The sequence below is a fragment of the Malania oleifera genome, chromosome 3, assembly GCF_029873635.1.
Source record: "Malania oleifera isolate guangnan ecotype guangnan chromosome 3, ASM2987363v1, whole genome shotgun sequence".
NCBI lineage: Eukaryota > Viridiplantae > Streptophyta > Magnoliopsida > Santalales > Ximeniaceae > Malania > Malania oleifera.
In genome coordinates, this window is record NC_080419.1 from 27,874,513 (window position 1) to 27,886,873 (window position 12,361).

At 37.3% G+C, this 12,361-nt stretch overlaps 1 protein-coding gene across 1 annotated transcript in view; it reads left to right on the forward strand.

Annotated features, from left to right (window-relative positions):
• Nucleotides 1–12,361, forward strand: part of LOC131151057 (nuclear-pore anchor) — a 138,611-nt gene that overhangs the window by 44,471 nt on the left and 81,779 nt on the right. The gene's annotated exons all lie outside the window — the stretch shown is intronic.

Below are 12,361 nucleotides of genomic sequence, written 5' to 3' on the forward strand. Positions count from 1 at the left end.
TTATAGCATATCTTCTTATTCTGTCTATAGAGTATTAGAGGAGTGTTGTAAGATATTTGGAAGAGTGTCTTAAGTTATTATTATTATTATGATTATTATTATTATTATTTTTAAATTGTTGAAGTGGGAGCATCCAAGGAGTTCTGATGTTTATGATGAATGGCGCTGGTGGTGGGAGAGAGTTGTTTCTGGAGAAGTTGGCCTACCTGGAATCCATTAGGGCAGGCTTTTGATTTTGAGGAATTGAATTTATTGATTTGGAAATTAGGTGTGCTTCTACATCAGACACAAGCATTGGAGAATTGTCAATTGAATATAGAAATTTGGAAATAAATATAGAAATTGCATTTGACTTGCTTTTTTTTTTCGGAGAATGTGGGAAAACCGTGTATAATTAGTTAGCTATTTTAGGATATTCTTTTAATAACAGATTGTATTCTTAGAATTAGGCCTATACAGCTAAGTTTCCTATTCTATTAGGGTGTCCCATAAATCATGGGATTTCTTATTCTGTTAGGATGTCCCATAAATCATGGGATTTGATTTATTAATTTACTTTTTAGGAATGCTAGGATTGTTGTATATATTTACATATAATGTTCAGATCAATACATAACTCTTTTCAATTTTCGACATGGTATCAGAGCCAAATTAGGCTCCTTAGGGTTTCAATTTTTTTTCAGCCTTCATCGCTGATATTTCCAGCCTTCATTGCTGGTTTCTTCCCGTCTTTGCAGACCTCTGTTCTACTCTATTTTTTGAGCTCGTGCACCTCTGTTTCTGCCAAACAGGGCTTGTTTCATCAAAGCCTTAAAAACTTCTTTTTGCCTTCATTGCCAATTTTTCTCTTTTGTGGGTTTCACTTTTGCCCAGTTGTCATCATCATTTCTGCTTCTGGCTGTCATTGTCATTGATTAGCTGATTGTTCAAGCCTTCAAGATGTCAGAAATCGTGGAGAGTACTACTGCAGCCCAATCAGAAGAGGTAATCTGACCCCAACAAGCAGGAGAATTGCAGAATATTCATGCCTCCTACAGGTTAGATGGAAAGAACTACCTTAAGTGGTCTCAACTCATTCGCACAGTGTTGAAAGGCAAGGGAAAGATTAGCCATCTCACGAGTACATGTCTTAAACCAGGGGATCCTAAGTTTGAAGCATGGGATGAAGAAGACTCTTTGATCATGGCGTGGTTGTGGAATTCCATGATTCCAGAAATCAGTGGCACATGCATGTTTTTGGCTACTGCGAAGGACATCTGGGATGTGATTCAGCAAACCTATTCCAAAGCTAATGATGCGGCACAAGTGTATGAGGTCAAGGTAAAAACTATGGCTGCAAAACAAGGGAATAAAACAGTCACTGAATATGCAAATCAACTGAAATCCTTGTGGCAGGAATTGGATCACTATCGGGTGATAAAAATAAAATGCTCCGATGATGCAGCGCTTCTAAAGGCCTTTATTGAACAAGATAGGGTGTATGATTTTCTGGTTGGACTTAATCCAAAATTTGATCAAGTGAGGATACAGATTCTTGGGAAGCCGGAGGTTCCAAGCTTTAATGAAGTAGTGGCTATAATCCGAAGTGAAGAAAGTAGAAGAGGGTTGATGCTTGAACCGCAAATCATTGATGGTTCGGCTATGGTGGCTAGTGGTAACAATAATTTAGCCATAAACATGGAGAGAGGAGCAACACTTGAAGGAGAAAAAGGTGGCCAGCCGAAAACCCAAAATCATGACGGATTATTGTGCACTTACTTCAAGAAGTCTCGTAACACCCGTGAAAAATGCTGGAAACTTTATGAAAAGCCTCCAAGCCGGGAATGGGGCCAAAAAGGAGGACAACCACGGAATAATGGACAAGTCCACATTGCTGCTGGACCACAAGGTGAATCAACATCGCAGGAGCTGAGTAGTTTCAACCAAGAAGAGATTGAGAGGCTGAGATCACTTATCAACAGTCTTGGAAAACCTGAAGGATCTCTAGGCACTTGTTCTTTGGCATATTCTTGTGAGCTTCCCTCTTCTATTGGATTAAATGTCTCAGATAAAACCTTTACCAACTCTTGGGTCATGGACTCAGGAGCAACCAATCATATGACCCATTTATCCAATATTTTTTCAACCTATACTCCATGCCCAAGCAGTAGGAAAATAGCCACAGCAGATGGATCCTTTACCATTGTAGCTGGTTTTGGGGATGTGAAAATAAGACCATCAGTAACTTTGAAAAATGTCCTTCATGTTCCTAAATTGTCCACAAATCTGGTCTCTATACATAAACTCACTCAAGATTTATGTTGTAATGTGATTTTTGACAGTTGTAATTGTATATTTCAGGACAAGGATTTGGGGAAGATGATTGGACGTGCTAGGGAAAGGAATAGCCTCTACTATCTTGAAACACCAAGTCAGTTGCACATGACTAAGGACAGATTATCTTCTTCCTTTATGTAAGAGTTTGTCTTATCCAATAAAGAAAAAAATTTGCTTCATCATTGCCGACTTGGACATCCATCGTTTAGGGTTATTAAAGTTATGTTTCCTTCCTTGTTTAAGGATTTAGATGTTGAAAACTTTCAGTGTGAGGTATGTGAACTTGCTAAACACAAGTGTGTACCTTTTCCAATTAGTTACAAAAGAAGCCCAATTCCTTTCTATCTTATTCACAGTGATATTTGGGGTCCATCTACTGTTTCTAATGTTTCTAGGGCAAGATGGTTTGTTTCTTTCATTAATGATTGCACTCGTGTTACCTGGATGTCCTACTTAAACATAAGTCTGATGTTAGTATTGTGTTCCCAAATTTCTATTCCATGATCAAAAACCAATTCGGGGTCAATATCAAAAGGTTTAGGTCAGATAATGCTAGGGACTATTTCAATCAAATTCTTACCCCATATTTTCAGACAGAAGGTATAGTACATGAGTCATCTTGTGTCAATACCCCACGGCAAAACGGGGTAGTAGAGAGGAAAAATGGCCATCTCCTTGAAAAAACCAGAGCTTTGTTGTTTCAAAAAAAATGTGTCTAAGGTTTTTTGGGGGAAGTAGTTCTGACAACCACTCATATGATAAATCATTTGCCTTCAAGATTCTTGGGTTTCAAGAGTTCTATGGACATACTTTCCACTTCTACCTATACCTAACCACTACAAACAACCTCGTTCCTAGGATTTTTGGGTGTGTCATTTGTCCATGTTCATAGTCACAACAGGGGGAAATTAGATTTGAGGGCTCTAAAATGTGTCTTTGTGGGCTATTCTTCGACTCAAAAAGGATATAAGTGTTACCACCCTCCGTCAAAGAAATTCTATGTCTCGGTGGATGTTACATTCAATGAACAAGTGTCTTATTTCACTAATCCTCATCTTCAGGGGGAGAATTCAACTAGGGAAGATAAGGAAGATTTTTTCCTTGATCTGCCATCAATTCCTATGTCTGAAACCTCGAACCCTATACCTGCACCTCCTTGTTCATCTTGTTCCAACCATGTACCTGAAAGTTCTTCTGAACCTGTGCCTGAAACACCAAATGAACCCAAAGAAAAGACCGATTCTGCTCCTAGAATTACCATATTTGGCACGTTTGCACAAGAAGGAAGATTGCTGTTCCTGAACCAATGTAGGTCCAAGAGTCCAACTCAGATCGTTTGAATGAGGTAACAATTGTTAACCATCCATTGCAAGATGAAACTGAATCTCATGTTGATAAAGATGACCACGACCTTCCAATTGCCATTAGGAAAGAAACTCGAAAATGCACAAAGCAACCATTGTTCCCTCTTGCACATTTTTTGTCGTTTAAGAAAATTTCACCATCCCATAGAGCCTTTCTTGTAAGCCTAAATACCATCACCATTCCTACCACATTATCTGAGGCTTTGTCCAAAGGAAAATGGAGACAAGCTATGAATGTGGAGATGGAGGTGTTGGAACAGAACAAGACTTGGGAGTTGGTGAAGTTACCGGCAGGAAAGAAACCGGTGGGCTGTAAGTGGGTATATATGGTGAAGTATAGGGTAGATGGGTCGATTGAGGTTGGTAGCCAAGGGGTATACTCAAACCTATGGGATTGATTATGTAGAGACCTTTGCTCTTGTTGCAAAGATGAACACGGTTAGAGTATTATTATCACTAACAGCTAATTATGGTTGGAAGTTGCAACAATTTGATGTCAAGAATGCTTTCTTACATGGGAACTAGAGGAAGAGATTTATATGCAGGTTCCACTGGGATATGGGAAGAATTTGGCTGCTAACACTATGTGTAAATTGAAAAAGGCACTGTATGGCCTTAAGCAACCACCACGAGCATGGTTTGGGAGATTTGCAAGAGTTATGTTGGCTATGGGATACAAACAAAGTCAAGGGGATCACACATTGTTCATTAAACACTCTCCTTTTGGGGGAGTTACAGTCCTTCTAGTGTATGTTGATGACATAATAGTGATAGGAGATGATGCTAAGGAGAAACAGGTCTTGAGTCAATATTTGGCTAAAGAGTTTGAGATTAAAGCGTTAGGGAGATTGAAGTATTTTCTCGGGATTGAGGTTGCTCACTCTAGGCAGGGAATTTTTATCTCTCAACAGAAGTATGTCATAGATCTTCTCAAGGAAACTGGCAAGACAGCATGCAAACCAGCAAGTCCTCCCATGGATTCTAATCTTAAACTTGGAAAAACTGAGGAGGATGTCGCAGTAGACAAAGAATTGTATCAATGCCTGGTAGGAAGACTCATTTATTTGTCTCACACACGACCAGATATAGCATATGTAGTGAGTGTGATTAGTTAGTTTATGCATAGCCCAAAGGAAGTTCATTTACAAGCAGCCCATAGAGTACTACAGTATCTCAAGAGAATACCAGGGAAAGGTATCATGTCCAGAAGAAATGGAGGATTGGTACTTGAGGCATACACTGATGCTGATTATGCTGGATCAATTGTTGATAGAAAATCAACCTCAGGATATTGCACCTTTCTCGGTGGGAATCTTGTGACATGGAGAAGTAAAAAACAAAGTGTGGTAGCTTGGTCGAGTGCAGAGGCTAAATTCCGGGCAATGGCTCAAGGTGTGTGTGAACTACTTTGGCTGAAGATCATCCTTGAAGATTTGAAGATTAAGTGGGATGGTCCTATGAGACTTTATTGTGACAACAAATCTGCAATTAGCGTAGCTCATAACCCAGTACAACATGACCGAACGAAGCACATTGAAGTTGACAGACACTTTATCAAAGAAAAGTTGGAGAGTGGATTGATTTGTACACCTTACGTGTCTACACATGGTCAACTTGCTGATGTCCTTACCAAAGGGTTGGGTAGCTTTGTTTTCCAAACTATTGTCATCTCCCTCCAAAAAATGGACCTTGAATATTATTTGGATTTTATCAACTGAAAAAAAAGAAAAGAGAAAAATATGCGTAGAGCTATTTTAACTGAGTTTTTGATTTTCAAAAGAAAAAAATTTAGGAAAGAGATTGGAGAGATCTGTTCTCAGACACATGCCTAAAAAGTTTTTATTGGCTGATGTTTGTGTCTGCTTTTTTTTTTTTTTTAATGGCGAAGAGACTTTTTCTCATTTGTTCTTACATTCTCGTTCCTCTTTGACCTTTCCGAGTAAATTGTTTGGTATTTTTTGTAGAGAGAATTGGGCGTGCCTTTCTTCCTTGGTGGCATTTTGTAGTTTGTACTTTTTTGTTAAGAGGTTTGAAAAGGGAGAGAGAGGCTTTGTGACAGTGCTTAACTTTGGCCATCTTCTAGCGTCTTTGGTGGGAGAGAAATACTAAAATCTTTTAGAACTTGGATACTCCTACTCCTCTTAACTTGCTTTGGAATTGAGTGATGTTTCTCATGTTGCTGTGGGTTTTGGTGAATGATTTTTTTCGGTATTTAGCTTTATGGCTCTACAGTGGGGCTGGGTGGCTTTGCTTAGAGATGTTTCTTAATCTTTGTTTTCTAGTTTTCTAGTTTGTTCTTTTGTCTGTTGTGTTGGGAGGATATCTTATCCTCTTTTTCCTTCTTTTTTCTTGCTGTACTTCTCTTTTCTCTATCTAATGAATTTCTTTATTTATTAAAAAAATTTTAGAAGAGAGGGATATATGCATTTTTGAGGAGATTCCTTATTGAAATCAATACTATAATAAAGGAGAAGTATATTGGTGTCCATATGTCCTTTCTGTTTTAACATTTTGTTCACATGCCTTTATTCCTCGTCTTTTTTATTGCCAATATGCCCTTTCTTTAAATGTTCTTAGAACATTAAAATGCAATTTCTTCTCACCAAGCTTCTTTTTCTTCATTTCTCCCCAATGCTAATGAACTCCTGCCTATTCTCAATGCTTCAATATTTTTTTTTCTCTTTTTCACATTGTCCTTCCATGTGGTCACATATATCGAGTTAAATGAGATAGATGATGCTGGGTCTTTATTTTGTTAAAATTGGCTAGTCAGATTCATTAATCGACGAGTCCATGTGTAGCACATGTAATCAATTGGTCCTCTAAAATTTGTAAAATGTTCTTAACTCTAAGGCTATGCTAAAGTTTTTGAAATAATAATAAAGCTCTGTGAAAGTCACTGAAGGGTTTTCTCCTAAAATTTTTGTTTTGACCCCTTGATTGGAATTTTCAAGTATAAATTATGTTTGTAGGAAACAGTTGTGACAGAAGACTTTTCTAGAAGCTGCCTATTTAGTTAAAAATATAATCTAGTAGAGTCCTTGAGTGATGATTAACCAAGCTAATGATTAAGTGATGCTTCAATATATTATTTGGCAGCTTATTGTAGCAAGTACTTTTATAATGACCTCGAATCATTTGGATTCTCCTACCAACGTTGCTTGCTAACTCCATTGTATGATTGCTGGCCATTTAAATATGGAGTTTTCTATGTGCTATTTTTTACTGTAAAATTTACTACAGTTATGTAAATAGGATAATTTAACTGCTAGAAATTTCACTATGTATTCTTGCATGGGTACCTTTGGCCTATGGATGTGTTCTTGTAAGGGAAGCTTTGGTCGATGACACCAACCTTTTAGTTCTATGTTGTATCTGACCTTTAAAAAAAATAAATTTTAATATTTAATTTTGTTTGTTTCATTTTTCTTTTTCTTGACATATGGGAATGCTTAACATGGCTTTTCCTTTTAGAGAACAAACATCAGAAATCCATCACAAGTTGTTTTCAATCTTGTGCATTCATTACTGTAATGAGAGATATCAAATCCTCTGGTGCCACAAAATGAAGTGTAATTCTAGGGAGGGCAATGAGATTTTCCTGGCTTAGAGAGGTGCTACTTCATCTTCTTTTTTTCCCTCTTCCCCCCCCCCCCCCTTTTTTTTAGGGCTCCCTGCACCTGCTTCGCACATGCTAGGGTGCCCATTATCGTTATTTTTTTAATTTGAAAAATAAGAGATTTTATTGAAGTGAGCAAGAAGTATAAACGGAGTATGAGGAATCCTCCTTAGAAGATAACAAACAAAAATAAAAAAAATATCAAAACAGCACTGCCTGCTAATCACGCTGTAAATCTGAAAAGAAGACTCCTCTGAAACAACCTCTAAGCCTACAATGAGGCCAAATAGTGAATCCCATCTCAAAGCATAGACAAAGACATCATCTTTCTTTGAAAATTTGAGCATTCTGCTCCATCCAAATCCCCCCAAAAACAGCAAAAGTCGTTCAGTTTTACAAAGCTGTCCCACTTTACCCTTCCCAAAACCTGAAAATGAGATGGCCAGAAAATCATGCACCGCACTCCCAACTCTCTCCAAATAAAGCCAAAAGGATTATTCCACAGACTCCATGAAAAGGAGCGATGGAGGAACTGGTGGGAGACAGATTCTTAACTATCAAAACAGGCGAGGCTAAATCCTGATTTAGAGCTTCTAGGTGCCTTAGGCATGGAGTTCCCTAATCCCCTTTACTTTTCATTATTGTGATTGGTGTTTTGAGTATATGATTAATATAGGGGGTTGATAGGGGTTTGGTGGAAGGTTTTCTGGTAGGCCATAAGAACTTACCTATATTGCATCTGCTGTTTGCCGATGACACCATCCTTTTCTCTTATGAAAGATATGGTTTTTGTTCTCCAATGTTCTATCCATTGTGCAGGTGTTTGAGGAAGTGTTAGGCCTTAGGATTAACTTCTCTGAGAATGGCTTTGTGGGTACTGGAATTAATTGAGTCCCTTTGTCAGAGTTGCGGGTGCATTGTCCTGAATTTAACCATTACTTATTCAGGTGTCCTCTTGTGTGAGTAACCAGAGTTTTTTTCTGGGACCTTGTTTTGAGAGAGTTACTTGGATATTGGATGGGTGGAAAGGGCTTCTTCACTCTTGGGGGTTGTATTATTATTATTCATGCTTTTCTTGTATACCCCTGTATTACTTGTCCCTTTTAAAAATTCCTACGAGAGTGGCTCCAAGGTTTGAGAAATTAAAGAGGGATTTCTTGTGGTTAAGAGTAGGCGAGTGGGGTAGAGATTGGGTGGCTGTGAGTTGGTCTAAGAAGGAGGGTGGTTTGGCTCTAGGTAATTTGGTTCTAAGATTAGAGAAATTAATAAGGATTTCTTGTGGTTTAGAGTAGGCAAGCAGGGTAGAGACTATATTGTTGGTTGGGCGTCCATGAGTTGTTCTAAAAGGGAGGGTGGTTGGGTCTAGGTAATTTGGTGTCCGTAAATTTTTCTTTGGTGGGGAATTTGTTATGGAGCTTCCCTTCATAATCAAACTCTTTTTGGCACATAATCCATCGTAAATTTGAGCTTCTACGTAATGAGTGGGATGCTAAAGTTGGGTTAATGTTATGTATTTGAGTTGTTAGAAATTGAGTCTTAGCCCATTATAGTGTTGGCAATGGGGAAGTAATCCATTTTTTCAGGATGATAATTGGATTGGGGAGGCTCTTTGTCCCTTATGTATCCTGGTCTTTTTGTGTTTGTTCTTTTCATGACACTTATATTGTTGCTTTCCTCCTCTGGCAAGAGGGTGGTTACCCTTGGGTTTTCCATGTCATTTGAATCTTAATGAGAGAGACCAGTAAGCTTGCTTTCTTAATTGATGGGCTTCATCCTTTTTAGCTCCAGTTGGGGATTACGAGGTTGTGGGTTTTAGACTATTATGTGTCTTTTCTTGCAAATTGTTCCTCTTATTTGGTCCATGACCTCAGTGCTATTCCTTTTGCCCCTCCCTCCATTCTTTGGGAAACTAAATTTGCTTCTATAAAGTTAAGGCATTATGTGGACAGTGGTATTGTGAAAAATTAACACTAGTGACTTGCTTTAGAAAAGAAGACCTTAGTTAGTACTTAGTGCCTGATGTTTGTTTCTTCTGCTTTGAGAGTGGGGAGAGATGCTTGCACTTGTTTTTACATTGTCACTTCTCTTGGTCACTTTTGAGCAAGTTTTTTGGTATTCTTGGAGAGAATTGTGTCTATCCTTCCTGTTTGGAGGCGTTTCTCATTATGAGGTTTTGGAGTTTTGGGAGGGGAAGGAGAGAGAGGCTTTGTGGCAATGCTCCTTCATGGCTATTTTCTGGTGTTTTTGGTGAGAAAATGCCAGAATTTTTGATAGAAAACCTACTTGTCTCAATTTACTTTGGAGTAGTGTGGTGTTTCTTACTTCTCTGTGGGTGTTGGCTAATGGTTTCTTCCAGCATTTACTTCTGGCAGATTTAGAATGCTTTGATCCAATCGAGCTGTTCTTCATAAAGTTGAACGCGAGGCCAATTACCCACCATAAATTTAGTATCAGGAATAAAAGAGGATATTACTGTGAGAGGGATATCACAGGAATACCTCAAGCCTACATTAGCATCCCACCCATAACTCTGCAAGCCAAACTTAACTTTTAGTGACTTTGTGCCAAAGGGACGAGCTTATCTAAGGGAAAATACAACTACTATTAACCATTAAATCCATGTTCTTAGACACGAACATTGTAAGACCCAAACCTCTTATTTTTGACCTACAAACAACAAACAACTTGCTAACTAACTAGATGATATTTATTCTCCCCCACACCAGACCATAGGAAATCCCTTATGACGCTTTCAATATTCTAGCTACCCAATATTCTCAAAATAGACAAGAAATAGAGAGGGATAGCAAGACTAGCTTGAACAAGGGTAACACTCTCACTCAGAGAAAATCAGGCACCTTTTAGGCCATCCAACCTTTTGGACACCTTCTCCTGGATTAGGGGTGTTCATGGTTTGGTTAGCTGAACCGGAACTCTAGAAACCGAACTGAACTGAAGGTGTCAGTTTGGTGTTTCTGTGAATCGAAGAAATGAACAAATCAGTTAATTGAATTTTCATTTTGGTTCAGATTTAATTGTCAGGCCATCTCAATTTTCAAATATTTTTGAGCAGTCCTCAGGATCTCAACACCCATTATCACTTGGAGGCACTCCTAAATAAATCAAAGTTCAATCAAGAGTTCCACACCCAAAGAGGACAACTCCAAAGATCTAGAGTCACTAAATTAATGCAAGCTATCCCACTGTTTGCCAAATTTATTTTTAAACTAGAAACCCTCTCAATCTATTGCAAAATAATGAGCAATTTAAAAAATCACTCCTTATGATCTTATAATAAGAAAATAGAATCATCTGAAATTGTATATAAGATACGATGACCCCCTCACTCCTCACCCTAATCCCTCTCACAAACCTTTTATGCACAATCCTGTGAACCAATCCCCTCAAGTCATCTACTAGAAGAACGGACAAAAAAGGAGAAAGAGGATCTACTTGGCCAACTCTCCTGGAAGCCCTAAACTGTGATTTAGGATTATCATTATTAATGACTGATAAGAGTCATTAGATAAACATCCCCTCATCCTAGACCAACACCTATCACCAAAACACTCCCTCAAAAATATCTTATCAAGAAGATTCCAATTAACTCAGCCATAGGCCTTTTAGTTAAAAAAACAACTCCCTTTTCTCTCATTTTACAAAGATCCTTAATAACATCATTTGTTACTAAAATAGCATCCACTATCTACTTATTCCCCACAAAAGGACTTTGAGCCTCCAAAATTATCTCCTATCACAGAACTCAGCCTATCAGTTAGAACGTTTGCAATGCTCTAATACACACTAATTGCTAAAATAATCTGAAAATATGCAAGTTTAACAGACTTACTCTTCTTAGGTACCAAAGTGATGAAAGTTGAGCTAATACGTTTTCCCAAAATCCCACTAAAAAAAAAAACTCATTGAAGATCTTCATTAAGTCCTCCTTGACCACATCCCAACAATCCTGAAAGAAGCCATACAAACTCATCCAGATCCGGAGCCTTATTCTTTTCCATCCTACACGCAACTGCCTTTACTGCACTTTCCTCAAATGGCTGTTCCAACCATGGTCTTAAATTTTCACTAAATTGTTGAAATTTCTGTCAAAATTTTCGATTACTGTCACCCTTGAAATCGAATGGCAGTCGATTTCCATTTTACATAATTTCCATCGAAATTTCAACGAATCACCTGAAATTTATTGAAATCTCAAAATTATAGAGAAACTTGTTGAAATTTTAACTATAAAGTGAAATTTCCTCGAAATCCAAATGAGAGGTTTAGGAGCAAAGTGAAATTCCTCTCTTAATTTGTTTTTTTTTTTTTTTATTGAAACAAAATGACTATTACAAGGGCTTTTGAAATTATATGAAAAAATTAACTTACAATGACATTTTATCTAACCATTCATGTCTAAAATATCATTATTTGTATAATAAATAATATTTAAATGATTTATGAATATCATTTGTATTAATTGAGAATATGTTGAATGCACATTATTTTATAAATATGTTTGATACACATATTATATTACTACTTTTCCACCTCATATACTGCATAAATGTATTTAACTTGTAATATATTAGTCCTAAAACTTATATTATTATGTCTGTTAACTATTTCTAAAGTTTCATAAAAGAATTTCATGCTTTACTACTTATTTCCATTATTTTTTCAAATCGAAATCGAAATCAAAATCGACATCAAAATCAAAATTTCCATAGAAATTTTGTACTTTTGGAGCTTTGAAATTTAAGTCGAAATTGAAATTTAAGACCTTGGTTCCAATCACCTCGTGTGATCACTAGAAATAGGACTCCACTCAACCCCTTACGCATTGGCCTCATCCTTAGTAAAAAATTAGCAAAAAATCTGTAATCCCCTCATATATCAAACAAGAATCAGTTCTAATCTTACCATCTCTTAGTTCCAATTCCCTAATCTTGTTTCTTCTCCTCTTACAACTAACCAATGAATGGAAAAATTTTGAATTAGAATCACCTTCCTTAAACCATTTAAATTTCATTGTTTGCCCCATGACTTCTCATTTCTCTAA